This window comes from Narcine bancroftii, chromosome 3 (assembly GCF_036971445.1).
Source record: "Narcine bancroftii isolate sNarBan1 chromosome 3, sNarBan1.hap1, whole genome shotgun sequence".
NCBI lineage: Eukaryota > Metazoa > Chordata > Chondrichthyes > Torpediniformes > Narcinidae > Narcine > Narcine bancroftii.
Window position 1 is genome coordinate 57,463,022 of NC_091471.1, and position 6,000 is coordinate 57,469,021.

The following is a 6,000-nucleotide window of genomic DNA, read 5'->3' on the forward strand; positions in this document are numbered from 1 at the left end:
GAGTTCAACTACTACCAAAGAAATATTGTATACTGTATATTTTCTTTCCGCTCAACAATGACAGTGACCATCCTTCCCATTAACAGAAACAAATATCATGTGGGGTGGGCACTGTCACATTTGTGGCCCGAAATGTGAAGTTAAGGAAACATTAAACACAAGTTTATCAGGTAAACTTCTTTGGGTCTTTATTCTCCCGTTTCCTTTGTTCTCCTGCTTGTGTTCTTATCTCTCTCTCATACCGTGACTTCCGGTACATCTCATACATATTCATTATCATGACATCCCTCCTTTAATCAGAAATAAACTTTACCTTCACTTATCAATATCCCTCAGAAACATACAAACATCGTAACTAATGGTAATACTATAACCCAACTACATAAAGTTTACTTCCTACAGCACTCATACATGCACTTTATGATATAAGATTAAAATACTGTCCCAAAGTTCTTATTAAAACTATGACACAAAGTCTTCGTATCATTTGGGCACTTTCTGGTTTCGTTTCGGCCTGCCTGCGATATTGTTGTCACTTCTTGGTTGTTCACTCTCAGCGTCGGACATACTGCTCGCCACGGCTTCAGGTGTTTCTGGTGCTCTAGTCACTTCATCAGGAGTGCTGGTCACTGCCTCTGGAACATCATCAGGTCTTTCAGTTTCAGCATCTCGTATTGGCCTTTCAACCTCTTCGCTCGATGTATCTCTGGACTGGTACCTTTTTACACTTGATACATTTCTCTTATACAGGACTCCAGTCGGAGACTTGACTATCACCATACTGCCACTTCTGGATACGACAGTATAGGGTTGATGGTAATAAGGTGTATCTAGCTTACCACCAGTTTCATGCCTCACTAGAACATTATCTCCTGGCATGATGTCTGAGTACTTGGCTCCACGTTTCGAATCTATGTACAGCTTTGCTGCACCTTTCTTTTCAGCATCGTGGTCCCTCATCTCCTGGTCATCTCGGATTTCCTTTATTTCTGACATTTTTGTGTGGATTTTTCTCCCAAAAAATGCTTCTGCAGGACTTTTTCCAGTGGTTGCATGAGGCGTTGCTCGATAGACAGCCACATAAGATAGCAATGCTTCTCGCCAATTTTGTCCTTCTGCGTGTGCAATCCTCAATCGTTTTTCAATGGACTGATTTTGTCTCTCTACTTCTCCATTGGCTTGCGGCCATTTCGGAGTTACTTTAGGATGGTGGATACCTGTGGTCCTCATGTATTCCGCAAATGTCTCTGAAATGAATTGTGGACCATTGTCAGAGTATAATGTAACAGGTAATCCATATCTTGCGAATATCTCTGCTAACGCTTGTATTGTTTTTTCAGTGGTTGTGGACTTCAACCCCACGTATTCATAGTATCTGCTGTAGTAATCTATCACTACCATAATTGATTCACCCGTCGGTAAAGGTCCAAGAAAATCAACAGCTACGTCAATCCATGGTCCTGTCGGGAGTTGCGTACTCCGGATCGGTTCTGGCGGATTACTCCTACTTGTGATTTGACATCCGTGACAAGTTTTAACAAATTTCTCTGTGTCTTTATCAGAACCTGGCCACCATTCCTTGGTCCTGAGGTTTTGCTTGGTACCAACAATGCCTAGGTGTCCTTCATGCGCTAAGGATACGATCTTCGGTCTCAATCTTTCCAGTATCACCAATCTGCAACCTCTTAATACACACTGTCCGATGCAACAAAGTTCGTCTCTAATGGGAATGTAAGCCTTGTGAGTACACTTGTCCCATTGTCCACTCTGTATGCATTCTCTTACTTCCATGAGTTCTGGATCACGTTCGGATTCTCTCTCGACTTCCTTCGTAGTCACAGCTTTCGGTGTCGTCTGAATAGCTACGAAGCATACAAAGCTCTCTGTTTCCGTTCCCAATTCTGACTTGGATTGTGGACATCCATCCTTCACCAATCTGGACAGCGGATCAGCAATGTTTGCTTTCCCTGCAATATGGATTACTTTATATTTGTAGGGTTGTAGTCTGAGTACCCATCTCTCTATTCGGGCACATGGTTTGGATCTAGGTGCATAGATCACCTCTAATGGCTTATGATCTGTGATGAGTTCAAATTCAATGCCGTATAAATATGCATGGAACCTCTCACAGGCCCATACAAGTCCGAGTGCTTCTTTCTCTGTCTGAGAGTATCTTCTTTCCACATCTGATAACGATCTGCTGGCATAGGCAATGATTCTTGGTCCTCCATCATGCATCTGGACCAACACGGCTCCTAAACCAACCGGGCTGGCATCCGCTATGACTTTGGTTGATGCCGCCGGATCGTAATATCCAAGAGTTTTTGCATCTGTCAGGCTTTGCTTCAGTGCTGTGAACGCTTTCTTCTGCTCAGATCCAAAATGAAATGGTACACCTTTCCTGGTTAGTTTCCTTAGTGGTTCTGCCACTGTAGCGAAATTAGGAATGAACTTTGCACAAAAATTGACCAATCCCAGGAAACTCCTCACCTCTGTTGCGTTCTGAGGTGCACGTGCATCTGCAATAGCTTTCACCTTGGTCTCTGCAGGGTTTAGTCCTTCCCTTGTAAGTCTGTGTCCCATGAAGTCCATTTCTGACACACCGAACTGGCACTTGTTTCCATTCACGGTAAGGCCTGCCTCCTGTAGTCTAGATAGTACACGCCTCAACCATTTGTAATGCTCTTCCTTCGTTGGTGCATGAACTATGATGTCGTCAGAAATGTTGGCAACTCCAGGAATGCCTTGAATCACTCGATGGATTTCATACTGGTAGATCTCCGAAGCTGCATTAATTCCAAATGATAGTCTCTTGTAACGATACAATCCACAGTGAGTCACAAATGTTGTCACATCTCGGGAACCTGGATCCAGCTCTAATTGATGATAGCCCCATTTCAGATCAATTTTTGAGAATACCTTGCTGGTAGTTAGTTCTTGAAGTATATCCTCCACTGTTGATATAGGGTGTCATTCTCTAATTATAGCTTCATTGGCCATTCTCATGTCAACACATAGTCTTATGTCACCCTTTGGTTTGGGCACAATCACTACGGGACTGACCCATTGTGTCGAATGTTCCACCGGTTCAATAATGTCTTGTTCGATCAATTCTTTAATTTTGGCTTCAACTTTCCCACGAAGTTCAAACGGAGTTCTGCGCATTGGTTATGCCTTGGGTTTGACCGTTTCATCTACGGCTAGCTTCAATTGTTGACCTTTCAGCTTTCCTACTTCTTGGAAGACTGCGGGGAATTCTTGCTTCATATCCTCGTATGACTGAATTGAATTGACACAAGCTCCAATATGAAGTATTGCCAGGTCTTGCGCTGTGCTTCTACTCAACAATGGTTCTCCCCTCTCTTCTATGACCATAAACTCTGCTTCGGTGTACTTATCTCCAGCTTCAACAGTTGCAGTAAAACAACCAATGGACTGCAATGGCTTGGTTGCTGGGTATGGATACAGTTTCTTGGAACACTTCTTTGAGGTACAGATGATCTTTTTCCTTTTCAACTTCTCCCATAAATGTCGATCAATCACATTACTGTCACTGCTTGAGTCTACAATGACCTGCACTGTCACTCCACCAATGATCACTGGGACCTTCTCATGATGTACTTCATTCAACGTAAGTTGGTAACAACTCTTCCTCCTGGGTATCATCATCGTCACCGTCTATCTGGCGAATGGTATCTTTCTTTTCAGGATACTTTCCTTTCCCCCAGGCTTTGCCTTTGGAAGTTGTACTCTTCCTCTTCTGGTCTGCATTGGACTTGCTTTTGCACTTCTTTGCAAAGTGGTCCTTACCTCCACACTTTCTGCAAACTTTGCCTTTGGCCGGGCAATATGGGTCTTTTCCAAAGTGACCTCGGTTTCCACATCGATAACACTCCACGTCCTGTGTCGACGTATATCTTGGCTGGTTATGGTGATGTGAGAGCTTCTTAAATTGCTGGCTTGGGTTGTCTTTCAGGGTCATGGTATGAAATTTCCCTTCAACAGCCTCTAATGCAGCAGCAATGGTTAAAGCATCGGTGAGTTCCAACTCACTCCCTCTTTCCAGTAGACGTCTTCTGAGTTTATCTGATCTGCAGTGCTGTACGACTTGATCCAATAATTGGTTGTCCAAATCAGCTGGCATGTAATTGCATCCAACAGCTAGCTGGCGTAGTCTCGTCACGTACTGAGCAATTGTCTGGCCATCTTCTTGTCTCGTTCTCCGAAACAAATGGCGTTGAAATGTAGCATTCGGTGTCACTACATAGTGTGCATTTAATGCATCTACCGCTTTCTGGTACTCATCCTTTCTTCCAGTATTCAAAAGTGTCTTAAATGTTTCCCGAACTGAGGGTCCTGCAGTGAAAAGAAGTAACGCCCTTCTCTGCGCTCTTTGTTCAACTGTACCGGTATCTAGAAATAGGCCACGACTGTCGGCATAGGATTCCAATTCTTCCAGCCATGCCTTCCACTTCACACTTACAGTGCTTGCATCACCAGTCGGGTCAAAATGAGCAATTCCACTATGTGTTAGAAAATTACCGTCTGCCCCAGCCATGAGGAAATATTCCAGCCTCAAAAGTACTGAGACAAAGAGAAAATTCTTATCACCTTGAAGTTGTCTGTAAACCTCTGTAATCTTGTTTAGTCTTTAATTTTCTTCAAGCTTCTTTCATCCTCATCGCCAATGTCACATTTGTGGCCCGAAATGTGAAGTTAAGGAAACATTAAACACAAGTTTATCAGGTAAACTTCTTTGGGTCTTTATTCTCCCGTTTCCTTTGTTCTCCTGCTTGTGTTCTTATCTCTCTCTCATACCACGTGACTTCCGGTACATCTCATACATATTCATTATCATTTCAGGCACTTCTGGAGCTTTTATTTAATACTACTGATTTGGCCATCTTTCAGTCATATCTCCTGTCTATAATTATGGGGAACCAACACAGGCACTAGTTGCACCCATTTTATGGGATTTTAAAGGAAAGTTTTATTAAGATGAGTGAGTTTATTTATCTCGACAAAGGAAGAGAAAATAGAATCTAGCAAATCAAAAAATGTTTAAGGAACAAAAACAGATGCAGCTTGAAATATATATTGGAACTTAGGCAGGATATTCTTCTTAATAATATTTAAACGTCTAGTTAAGGACATTGAAAGAGAAGACCACTGAACTAAGGATTTCTTAACATGGTTCATTAAAGTAAGAAAGTTCTCCCTAAGCAATTTGTTGAAATACTTGTTAATAGTAACATCTAAATATTAAATTGATTCTTAACAATTTTAAAATGAATGGCAAAATCTAGAGAGCTTGAGGAGTTTAAGATAAACAACTCTCTTTTTAAAATATTTAATATATATCCATAAAATTGACCAAATTGATGAATGAGTGAATGATAAAATAGCTGGTATTGAACAATCAGGGTCAGATACATACACTAAAAGGTCATCTGCATAAAGAGAGACACTATGAACTGTCCCACCTGTTGCAATACCAGAAATGTCATCAGATTGCTGAAAGGCCTCTGCTAATGCTAAATAAAGCAATAATGGGCTTAAAGTGAAACCTTGTCTTGTCCAGAATGGATCTTAAATAGTTTGGATTTCACTGAATTGGTAAAAATTGAAGCAGTGGGAGACAAATATATTAATTTAACCGAATTAATAAATTTGGGCAAAAATTAAATTAAACAAAATTATTAAATAAATAGTTCCATTATACTCTATCAAAAGCTTTCTCAACATCTGAGGAAATAATACATTCAGAATGTGAAACAGTGGGAGACTAATTGTAAATAATGATTCTTTATAACCTAGTTTGATCTTCAGAGATAATAAGAGGCAAAATATTTTCTAGTTTACAGGCCAAAACATTAGATAATATCTTAGCATCAACATCAAAATTAGCGTATAGAAACAATGATCAGAAGGGTCTTTATTCATTTTAGGAATAAGAATGATTGTGGCTTCAAAGAAGGTATCCGGTAATCTCCCAGCAGT